The sequence below is a fragment of the Cnephaeus nilssonii genome, assembly GCF_951640355.1.
Source record: "Cnephaeus nilssonii genome assembly, chromosome: X".
NCBI classification, from domain to species: domain Eukaryota; kingdom Metazoa; phylum Chordata; class Mammalia; order Chiroptera; family Vespertilionidae; genus Cnephaeus; species Cnephaeus nilssonii.
Genome location: NC_137071.1, coordinates 85,629,739 through 85,642,411, shown reverse-complemented (window position 1 = coordinate 85,642,411; position 12,673 = coordinate 85,629,739).

Sequence of the window (12,673 nt, the reverse complement as noted above, 5' to 3'; positions counted from 1 at the left end):
CCCATTCTTGCATGAATCTTCGTGCATTGGGCTTCTAGTATATATATATATATATATATATATATATATATATATATACATATATACTAGAAGCCCGATGCACATATATATATATATATATATATATATGTGTATATATATTTATATATATATATATATATATATATATATGTGTGTGTGTGTGTGTGTATATCTACATATATATATATGTGTGTGTGTGTTTATGTGTGTATACTGTGTATATATATATATATACATATATATATATGTGTGTGTGTGTGTGTGTGTGTGTGTGTATGTGTGTGTGTGTCTGTACCAAATGATCATAGTGTGCACTTTAAACTCACATGTTATATGTTGATAATAGCTATGTAGTTGGGGGGGGGAGATGCTCAAGAGCATTAGTTATGAGGAAAATGAAAATTAAAACCACAATCTGATAAGCACTTCACACATATTAGAATGGTTCAAATATAAAATTAGGTCTCCAATACAATGTGCTGTCAAGGTTGTTGAGAAGCTAGGACCCCCACCCCCCCGCACCCCGCCATACATCACTGAGGGGTAATGTGAAGTAATACAATTACATGGAAACATGTGCAGTTTCTTATAAAGTTAAGCATACACCTTCCCAAGTTTTACCCAACAGAAATAAAAAATAACATCCACCAAAATACTTGTACAAGAATGTTTATAACAACTTTTGTCAGAAAAGTAAAAACTGTAAAGAACCCAAATATCCATCAAAAGGAACATAGGAAAACAGATTGTGGTATATTCATACAATGAAATACAATTCAAAAAAGAACAATTTATACATAAAACAGCATGGATTAAACTTACTAACATTTTGCTGATACAAAAGCCACAAGCAAAAAATACAGGCTTTACGATTGCATTTATATGAAGTATTAGAACAAGCAAAATGAATTTATGGTGAGATAATCTTAGAGAGAAATTTAAAATATAAAATAAAATGGGCTTCAGAGAGCAGAAAATGAAAACATCACTAGAGGAGAAAATAGCAACAATAGGAATGTGGCTTGGAGAGCAACAAGAAACCATCAATGTCCTTTTGCACTTTAGAAGTATAGCCTCTAAGAATGAAATTTAGAACTCAGTTCTAATGCAAACCAAACCACACTGCTGAAAGCAATACAATTTAAGTAAGTGGTATAGAGGGAAAAAATCTGACTAATCCTCAGGTAACCTAAATCAGAGACTAGTTTAATTGACCTTTTGGCATTTCCTTTTCTTTCTAAGTGGTTTTAACCTTTTATGAACTGAGGGGTTAGGATTACATAATTTTCAAGCCTAGTCTACATCCACTACTGTGATTCAATTTCAGTTCCAATAGATACCATCTTCCAATATGTGAATGCACTTTCAGGATAGAGGTCCAATCCTTGGATCCCAGTAGCATAGAAACAAAACCATGGGCTTTGCTTTAAATATTCCATACAAGAGAGGTTAAAGAGCAACTAAGCAAATGGGTTCTAACTCCAGTTCAATTGCATTGTTCCCCAGTTTTCTCTGCATCTTGCACTTCTAAATCTCTCAACATAAAAACTGTAGTCTTATCCTCTCCTCTGTGTTAAAGGAGTACCGAATTTAAAACTTCTGCTTTCACCGTCCCCTTAGAAAATGATTGTTGTTTGATGAGGAGTAACACTGCATTTTCATTAGAGATAAGAATTTCAAGCAATGCAATTGGGTGTGCGTTTAGAAGTGTGGTCTGTTTCTCAGGTGTGCACCTGGAATGTCAAGCAATATGGTGGTAAATGTTTGTCTATGGGGAAGAACTACATATGCAGACACAAAGCAACAAAAATGTATATTGGTTTGAAATTATGGGGGACACCTATGTTTGTAGGTTCTTGCCAAACACTTCACGTCAAAAGACCAGAGTAGTTTGCGGTCAAATTATTAACAATTGTGCCCTTTAAGTCATCTAAACTTAATTCTTGCCTAGCAATAACAACAGGCTAATTAGCTTCTCCATTGGCAATATTAACTCAAAAGAGAAAACAAACTTGTCCAGGAACAAATCTCTCCTAAAAACTGGGCAAAGTATTTGACAAAAAAATCCACAAAAGAATATGTGTAAATAGCCAATAAGTACACATCAAAGCATGCAAAACATTATCCATCATTATTCTCACATTCACAGAGCAAAGTAAACCTATAATAATTGGGGTCTTAAGAGGAAGGGCTCTTAACTGGGCATATGGAGAGCTAGAGGGAACCTCTTGAAGGCTGGACTATTGGTGCCCACAAGGAAATTCTACACTAGTGTACAGATGACTGGTGGGGAAATCTGGGCATTGAGTTCACAAAGGTTCAGGCAGAGAACTTTCACCTAGCAAGCAAGTTAGGAAGGAAATCTTGGCCTACACAGACAACATTAACTCGTGCATCCAGTGGGTCCAGGGAACCCTTTTGGTTGGCATTCTATCACAGCTAGGGTGTACTCTCTGCTGAGCTGCATCTGGGAAACACTGCTGGGGCCAGGAAAACTTTAAACAGATCATGAGAAGGAGAAACCAAGATGGCGGCATAGGTAAACACCTAAACTGCAGCCTCGCACAACAATTCCAAAAATACAACTAAAAGACAAAACGGACATCATCCAGAACCACAGGAAAGCTGACTGACTGGAATTTCTACAACTAGAAAGAAAGAGAAAACCACAAGGAAAATCAGAGGAGCTGTAAAAGCCTGAGGAATGGAGACACGGGCATGGGCTTGCAGAGAGGACGGAGCCGGAGAGGATGGGGTGGCTGAGTGCCTGGCTGGCGTTCTCTAGCAGGAAGGAGATAAAAGCTCCAGACTGCACTGAACCCCAGTTCCGACTGCACTGAACTCCAGTTCCGGCCCAGACCCTAGGGACCCAGGCTCATACTGGGGGAATCTGGGCTGTAAGGCAGAAACTCAGGGGATTGGCAAAAGGCAGAGCTCCGGAGGCACACACATGAATGTGCGCAGAGGACGGACTGTTGACTGTGCCGCTGGATTGCCCTAGCAGGAAGGAGACAAAAGCTCCGGACTGTGCTGAACCCCAGTTCCGACTGCACTGAACCCCAGTTCTGGGCGAGAATCTGGGAATCCAGATTCATTGGGGGAGAGACTAGACTGTTTGACAGTGGGCAAAACTCCAGGGCACCTTTCTCTCAGAGGTGCTTGCAGGTAGTACCGAGGGACACTGAGACCCAGGAACCACATAGGGTGGGGCCAATGGAAAGCCAAGGCTGTAGGCTCCACCCTGAAACTCCACCCCATCCAAGCTGAGCACAGAGGATTTTACAATTTTGCAAGTCTAGTTGAATAAGGCTGTCTCCTGGCGTAGACACAGCTGATCCTCACAGCCAATTGACCTGGAGGTCAACTCCTCTCACTGATACCAACAATAATCAAGACTTAACTACAACAAGGCTGAACACACAGTTCACAAAGTGGTGCACCAAGAGTGTCCACCTCAGGTAACTGGGGAGGCCAAGCCACTGGCCCATATAGGACAACTAGCACACAAAACTACCCCACCAACTCAGGAAACAGCGAAAATGGGGAGACAAAGAAATAGATCAAAAACCAAAGAAATGGAGGAAAACAAACGACTGGAGATAGAGTTCAAAACCACGGTTATAAGGTTTTTCAAGAATTTCCTAGAAAAGGCTGATAAATTTAGTGAGACCCTTGAGGATACGAGAGAGACCCTCAAGGATATGGAAAAGGACCAACTAGAAATTAAAAATACACTGACTGAAATAAAAAATATTATACAGACACCCAACAGCAAACTAGAGGAATGCAAGAATCAAGTCAAAGATTTGAAATACAAAGAAGCAAAAATCACTCAACTGGAAAAGCTAAAAGAAAAAAGAATCCAAAAATTTGAAGATAGTGTAAGAAGCTTCTGGGACAACTTCAAGCGTACCAACATCAGAATTATGGGGGTGCCAGAAGAAGAGAGAGAGCAAGATACTGAAAACCTATTTGAAGAAATAATAACTGAAAACTTCCCCCACCTGGTGAAAGAAATAGACTTACAAGTCCAGGAAGCACACAGAACCCCAAACAAAAGGAATCCTAAGAGGACCACACCAAGACACATCATAATTAAAATGCCAAGAGCAAAAGACAAAGAGAGAATATTAAAAGCAGCAAGAGAAAAACAGTTAATTACCTACAAGGGAACACCCATACGATTGTCAGCTGATTTCTCAACAGAAACTATGCAGGCCAGACGGGAGTGGCAAGAAATAGTCAAAGTGATGAATAGCAAGAACCTACAACCAAGGGTACTCTACCCAGCCAAGCTGACATTCAGAATTGAAAGTCAGCTAAAGAGCTTCACAGATAAGAAAAAGCTAAAGGAGTTCATCACCACCAAACCAGTATTATATGAAATGCTGAAAGGTATTCTCTAAGAAGAGGAAGAAGAAGAAAAAGGTAAAGGTAAAAATTATGAACAACAAATACATATCTATCAACAAGTGAATCTGAAAATCAAGTGAATTAAAAATTTGATGTACAGAATAAACTGGTGAATATAATAGAATCAGGGGCATATAAAGGGAGTGAACTGACAACTCTCAGGGGTAAAGGGGTGTGGGTGGTGCGGGAAGAGACTGGACAAAAAAAATCGTTCACCTATGGATGAGGACAGTCGGGGGGAGGTAAGGGAAGAGGGTGGGATGGGAACCAGGTGGAGGGGAGCTATGGGGGAAAAAAAGAGGAACAACTGTAATAATCTGAAAAATAAAGATTTATTAAATTAAAAAAAATAAATAAATAAACAAGAGTAACAAGAATGTATATAACATTTTAAAAAATGTTTTTAAATAAACAGATCATGAGTGGAGAAAAAAATTTTTTGCTGGTCAGCCTCCAGGACTGGAAACATTCACCCTGAGCTGGAATACGTGAGGCCATCATGCTGAGACTGACGAGGCTCATGTGGATAGGAGTATGATTACACCAGGATTGTGTTGGAACTCGTGCACTGCTTAAATCCCACTTCAGAGAAGGACTTTTTATGCCCAGCTGTTGTGAGTGCTGTCTGAAGACAGCCTTTAGCTGAAGCTTGCTTAATAGCTGTCGTACCCAAGGTCCCTTTCTAGGTGGCGCACATCTAATATATGATTCATAGGAAATATAAAGATCCAGCAATCTTGGCCAAATTTGTGACATTTATGAAGGATCAGTCTAGCTCCAAAGGTCCTTGAAGGATCTTCTTGAGTTTGCATCACAGCTTGCTTTCCCTTTGTCCAGCTGTGCTTCCTTTCTTTCCTTCTTACAAGCATTGCTACTACCAATACTCCTTAGTAAACATCCTAGCCACTAAACTCCACTGGGTCTTAAAGAATACTTCCAGAGGAACCTCCATGAACAATAGCAATTGCATAATTAAGTAAATGTTGATGATAATAGGATAAATCAAGATATATTAGATGTGAGTTAGACCTGAGATGTTATACACGAGAATGGACATGCTAATTACATAATGGATATACAAATATGGAGCTCAATTAAAAGGTGCAGGATAGCCCAGCCAGTGTGGGTCAGTGGTTGAGCATCGACCATGAAGCAGGAGTTCAAGGTTCAATTCTGTCAGGGCATGCAGGAGGTAGCCGATCAATGATTCTCTCTCATCATTGATGTTTCTATCCCTCTCCCCATTTACCTTCTTCTCTCTGAAATCAATAAATTTTTTTAAAGGTGCAGGGTGGCCCTAACCAGTTTGGCTCAGTGGATAGAGCGTCGGCCTGTGGACTGAAAGGTCCCAGGTTCTATTCTGGTCAAGGGCATGTACCTTGATTGCAGGCACATCCCCAGCAGGAGGTGTGCAGGAGGCAGCTGATCGATGTTTCTCTCATTGATGATTCTAACTCTCTATCCCTCTCCCTTCCTCTCTGTAAAAAATCAATAAAATATATTTTAAAATAAATAAATAAAAGGTGCAGGGTGGTGACACATTTGGAAATTCATGCAGGAAGCCATCCATTGTCAACACTATCATGAAAGTGCATCAAGGACCTAGGAAGGCTGATGAACCTTGAGCTTTAGCAGGGATAAAAGCTATGCACCAATTGTTCTATGTTGAGATAACGATGGCTCAAAGCAATTTCCTGACCTAATATCCTCAAAGTAAATCTTTACTGATCTTTTACTGACCTTTGAGATAGTCTGTCTGCTACCAGTTTGCCGTGCTTAACTGAGGGCAAGATGTGTATCTAAAATTGAATAAAAACTGACAAGGCCAGGGTTTCAGTGAGGTTCTCCACTAGAGAGAGGTTTCCACCTGCCCCCCCATGCCTTCTAAATTCATATTTCTTGTCTAGTGTTTTCATTTGTGCATTGGCCCCTTCTTCAGATCCTGAACCCTAGCTGTGCTGGATGCCATAAATTCATAGATGCATAGACTCCCCTTCCCCACACAGAGGATGATGGGTGACCAGTGGGGGCCTAGAAAAGGGGATTTCAGCACATTAAGCATTCAGACTACATAGAAATGGCCTGAAACTCTTCTTCCCTATCCAGAGACAGCAGGTCAGCACCAGCAAGGCAGACCCTGCCCCAACAAGCCCAACAATCCGTGGACCCGGAAACCCCTCCATCTCCCACAGATAGAGTAACCTATTACATCAAGCAACTGCACAGGGAGCTTTCATCATCTCAGTGGACCCAAGTCTCTCTTCCCTCACCTAGAAGCCCCAGGTGGCTCCGCCTGTAGAAGCTAATTTCACCCCCTCAAAGCAGCACCAGTAGAAACCAGTGAGAGCTTTTTAAGATAACTGGCTGTTTATGGGGGCGGGAGGGACAAAATTGGTTGGGAGACAAGCCTAGAAGCAGGGTGTCCTATTAGAACACCATCATAGTTAACCCAGGTGCACAATGATAGTGGCCAGAAATAGATGCAGAAAAGTATATGTATCTGTGATATGTTGGGAAATAGCACTAACAGGACTTGTTAATAGAGGGGAGGGGAGAGAGAGAATCAGGAGGTCACCTAGGCTTTTGACTCGAATCACTATTAGGAGGAGAATGCCTTGTAAGTTAAGGAAGACCAGAAGAAAAGCAGATTTAAGGAAGAAATAAAAACATATTAGACTGGAGATATCCATTAGACATTAAAACCAGCATATTAAGCAGCTAATGGGAAAAAAAGTAAGTATGGAGCTCAGATAAGAGGAACAGAATAGAGATACAGATAGTGTAGAAATGGCAGTCAACAACAGGAACTTGATAAGATAACCTAGAAGGAGAGGATTTATAGAGAAAAAGGGAAACAGAACTTGAACCAGGGCAATAAATCATAGAAATTGGGAAGAGAAATATAGCAAAGGAGCCTAAGAAGGAGGAGCCACTGATGTAGGAATATGAGATCTTAGAAGATGAGTGGAGAGAGTATTGTATCAAATCTGCTGAGAGGTAAAGTCAGGTGAAAATGGAAAAGCAGCAACAGGATTTGGCATCAGAGAGCTCACTGGTGAACTTGACAAGAGTAGCCTCAGTGGAGATGAGGGGGTGGTGTAAGGAAATAATAAGAAGTAGAAACATTAATTTATCCTTTGGTTTAAAGCAGTGATTCTCAACCTTTCTAATGCCACGACCCTTTAATACAGTTCCTCATGTTGTGGTGACCCCCAACCATAAAATTATTTTCGTTGCTACTTCATAACTGTAATTATGCTACTGTTAATGAATTGTAATGTACATATCTGTGTTTTCTGATTGTCTTAGGCTCTACAGCAGTGGTTCTCAACCTGTGGGTTGCTAGCAGGGTCGCCTAAGACCATCGGAAAACACAGATATTTACATTACGACTCATAACAGTAGCAAAATTGCAGTTATGAAGTAGCAATGAAAATAATTTTATGGTTGGGGGTCACCACAACATGAGGAACTGTATTAAAGGGTCGCGGCATTAGAAAGGTTGAGAAACACTGGTTTAAAGACAAACAGGATAACCAGATAATTGTTGCAGGGAGTGTGGAAATTTGGTGTTTGTTTATTTTTTAAGATCTGGGATACTACAGCATATTTGGTTGCTAATAAGAAAGGTAAAGCAGAATAAATTGATGCTTCAGAAAAGAGGGAGGAGAGAATTGTGGGAGTAATATCTGAAAAAGTAAGAAGGCTGGTATCTGGAAGCCATGTGGAGAAGTTTGACCTGTATGTAAAGCAAGGTGTTTAATTCTAAAAAAATACTGGTACAGAGTGGAGGGGACATTTGGCACTGGGAAGATGAAGACCTTCTATCTGGTAGCTTCTAGAAATATGCGAACACACCAATGTGCTCCTGCCTCAGATATTCCTACTTTCTGTTCACTTTTCTTGAGATGTTCTTTGAATAGGTATGTATAGCTTGTGTTGTAGAAATAAAAGGGCTCCAGACTCGCTCAAATTAAAACTTTACTGTTTACTGCTGATTTTCTGCATGTAAGAACCTGCAGTCTATAGGTAGAGAGCTCCATATTTTCTTCACCTTTTAGTACCTTAAAGTTACAAACATGTCACAAACTGTAGAACAAATATTCAGAACTAGTTTAGCAACTTGAACAAACTCTCAGAGGTTTCTGTTAGAACTGCCTTCCTCTGTGGTTAGGGGCCCTTTATTCCAATGACTTTATTTTTTGTCTCTTCCTGAGACATGGGTACCTGTGTCAGAGAGGAACTTTGGGCAGAGGTATCTTCTGGTGCTGAGAGTGATGTGAGGCAGTAGATTCTCCTAGCAGTGGAGTGGTGAATGGAGTCTTTAACATTCCCTCCCTTGTCTCCTTTATGCCTCTGCAAAAAATGCCATTTTTATCATAGGCCTTCCCTGAGTATCCTTTCTAAAATAACAGCCCCACTCTTTATGCCCGTACCTGATTTTAGTTTTTAGTACTTTCTTTTTCTTAGTACTAATTGTCAGTTACAAATGTTTATTTGGCTTTGACCTGCATTTCACCACTACAATGTATGCTCCATAAGGGAAGATATTTTTTTTGTTTATTGTTCCCCCCCACAGCACTTAGAGTTGTGCCTAGAACATAGTGCTTAATGCATATTTCCTGAATGTATAAATGAAGGAATCTCCTCTAAGACTCAGTTTTCTTTCATGAAATGGGGTTATTAATATGAGTTGTTTTAAGAACTGCAAAAAATACAAAATCAGAGCAAGATACTGCTATACACTTACTAAAAGGGTCAACATTTTAAAAGACAAGCTATATGCACTATTAGCAAGGACATGGAAGAATTGGAACCCAAATACACTGCTGGTAGGAATGCAAAAGGAATTATCATTTTAGATGATGATTTGGTGTTTCTTTTTTTTCCCAATTTTTTTAAATATATTTTATTGATTTTTCACAGAGAGGAAGAGAGAGGGACAGAGAGTTAGAAACATCGATGATAGAGAAACATCGATCAGCTGCCTCCTGCACAACCCCCACTGGGGATGTGCCCGCAACCAAGGTACATGCCCTTGACCAGAATCGAACCTGGGACCTTTCAGTCCGCAGGCCGACGCTCTATCCACTGAGCCAAACCGGTTTCAGTGATTTGGTGTTTCTTAAAGTTATATATTCACCTACACTCTAACTCAGGTATTGCACTTCAAGGTATTAGCATGAGAAGGAAACATGTCAATATGAACTGTGTCCAATTTTATCAATGCCAAAATTGGAAACAATTAAAATATCCACAAGCAGGTGAATAGTGGTACATAGATGTAACATGAGTCTGGACAATATAAAAAATGTCCCTGATATTTCATGATGTTGAGCATAGCTATTACACAAGAAATATGGGAAAATGGTGAGAATGTTAAACAGTATGAAAGAAATCAACAATCCAAATCTAGATTGTGGCAAATTCTAATGGACAAATGGTTTAGCATCTTCATCAGGGGATCAATAATAATTAAAAACTGATAGTGATACATATAGTTTACAAGATTTCCAAGTTATACCTAATAATTTCCTAAGGATAAATTTTGCATCCAGATATCAATCTGCATTAAATAGTGAACATGTCTGAGAAAATCTAGCACTTACAGCAATTTAGCATAATTTTAAATATTTTGATTTTATGTTCCAAAGTAATTAGAGTTACGTAAGATCCTTTACATTTTAGAAACAAATTCTGAAAGGGTTATGTGTGAAATGACATAGTGTCTGGGATTATAAGCAAACCACTAAATGCATGAGGGTGGATGAAACAAGAATGGTACAAAATGATAAATAATCTTACCTAATAATAGAGAAACATGTAAATTGACCATACCTCCGCTACGCCCACAGCCAATCAGAGTGAGTATGCAAATTAACCCAGCAAAGATGGCAGTTAATTTGCATAGATACCTGGGTCCCGGGAACCTCTTCAGCACCCAGGTCACTCCCAGCCAGCCACTGGGCGGAGGCTTTAGCCTTGGGAAGGGGCCGAACCTGCAATCGGAGGGGCGGGGGGCCCCTTTCCCAAGTCTAAAGCCTGGATTGGAAGCTTTAGGCTTGGGCAGGGGCCGAGCCTGGGATCGGAGGGAAGGGGAAAAAAATGAATGGAAACATATCCTCAGGTGAGGACAAAAAGAAAAATAAAGAAAGAAATGTCATATCCTATGAAAGACACATCTTGAAAATGCTTAAAGAAAGTTGTCATTTTTTCATGGTGAAGGGACTGGAGTCCGTGTTGATGAAAATACCTTGGTGGCTGCAGTGACTGGGAGTGGCTGCAGCAGCGGGGTGATGGGGCTGGCGCCTTCCCCTGATCAGCCCGGTCGCCTCTCGCAAAGGGAGGCCAGTAAGACATCCCCTGAGGGCTCCCAGTATGTGAGAGGGGGCAGGCTGGGCTGAGGGACCCCTCCCCAGTGCATGAATTTTGTGCACCAGGCCCCTAGTGACAGAATAATGACTTCTTTTTTTTTAAAAAAAATTATTTATTTCATAGAGTAAGGGAGAGGGAGAGAGATAAAAATGTCAATGATGAGAGAGAATCATCCCCAGGCCTGGTCTGGGTGTGTGCAGGTGGCAACAAATATATGTGTTTCTCTCACATCGATATTTCTCTCTGTCTTTCCCTCTCTCTTGCACTCTCTCTAAAAATCAATGGGAAAATAATCCTCAGGTGAGGATTAAAAATATGTTGGACTCTGACCAGAGTACACTGATTATTCAAGGCCCATGTGTCATATGCATATGCAAAGGCAATGACTCAGAAGTTTTACTGTATGCACTGAGCAGGCGTACTTTTCTATAACCCAAATATTGATATCACTATTTGGCAAGAAGCCTCTTTTGTCTGAGTTAGTATAAATATGTGTTGCTGACCAGCCAGTGTGCGGTTGCTTTGTCTGATGGCTCCTGTGTTAGCAATAGCTACTTGGTCTGCAATAAAGTTTCTCCTATATGTCTGCGGCTAATCATGTCTTCATCCACTGCCCAGTGTACAAAGAGGTCAAGTTCCTGGAAGGGTACTTGGACCCCAATATATATATGAAACCTCAACGTAGTTGTCATTATTGTTCCAGAGGGATTTAATTCATACCTACAAATACAACCATCGTTGGGAGAATCAAAAGGCAATAAAGACTTTTCCCTGGAGAAAGGACCTGTCTAAGCAGAGGCTGATGTGCCAGAAGTTGCCACCCCTGGGTTGAGAATCTGCTCTCACTCAGCAGAGGCTTTGAAAGCAGAGCAAGTCCAAGCAAACCCACCCACAATGATTTACTGCACACCTCCCATGGTACAGTAGCATGAGGGCTACCACCAGAGGCCTTGCATAGAACAGAAGCTTGAGATGTTGCTTGTTGGTGGACTAGTTTTTCCATTGGATTCTCTATTTAAGAAGGGGAACTATTCTGAGAAAAAATGACAATGGTTGGACTCCAGACATTTATCATTTTGGCACTTCCAACAGGTGCTGGAAATGTGATTTCACTCCAGCTGGGGCCTTGCCTGTCTATCTCTGTAACCCAGGGCCAAGCACAGTGCCTGGCACACTGCAGGCTCTCAATAAATTCCTCAACTCCCACAATGGACACTATCTGGGATCACTAATTGTTTTATCCACATTAGCCTTTTAACCCCAGAACATCATGTCTAGTTCCAGATTTAAAGGATGGAATTCAAATTCTTAATATCATTCATATACAAGTGCCACCAGGGCATTAAAATCATCTCCATAGATAGAAATAGAATCTCTTTCTCTGGGTCACTATCTATCACACTGGAGAAAGCCCAATCCATCAGAGGAGCATTCCTAATGCACAGTCATTTTTAGGCACTCTACTGATTCTGATGGTTGAAGTAATGAATGGTGATGCATCCTTTCTTTGAGTTAATTTAAGTCAACACTTCACTTCCACACTCTCTTAGTAGATTTGTTGTTGGCTATATAGGAGTAAAACATATTTTTGCACACCCTTAAGTAATGCAAGACAGTAGAAATCAGAGAGACTTGGAGCATGTAGCAAATCACTCCCTGATTATTCCTGGACTAAAAGATAAATACATTGATAAATAAAAAAGATTCAAGCCTGGCCAAGTTTTTGTTTTGTTTTTTGTTTGTTTGTTTGTTTGTTTGTTTTTACTTCATCTGTTCTAGGTGCTCATACTCTAGGCGAAGCATGTCAAACTCGCAGCCCACAATGAATATTTTTGCGGCCCAGACAATATAACGGTATGTAAGA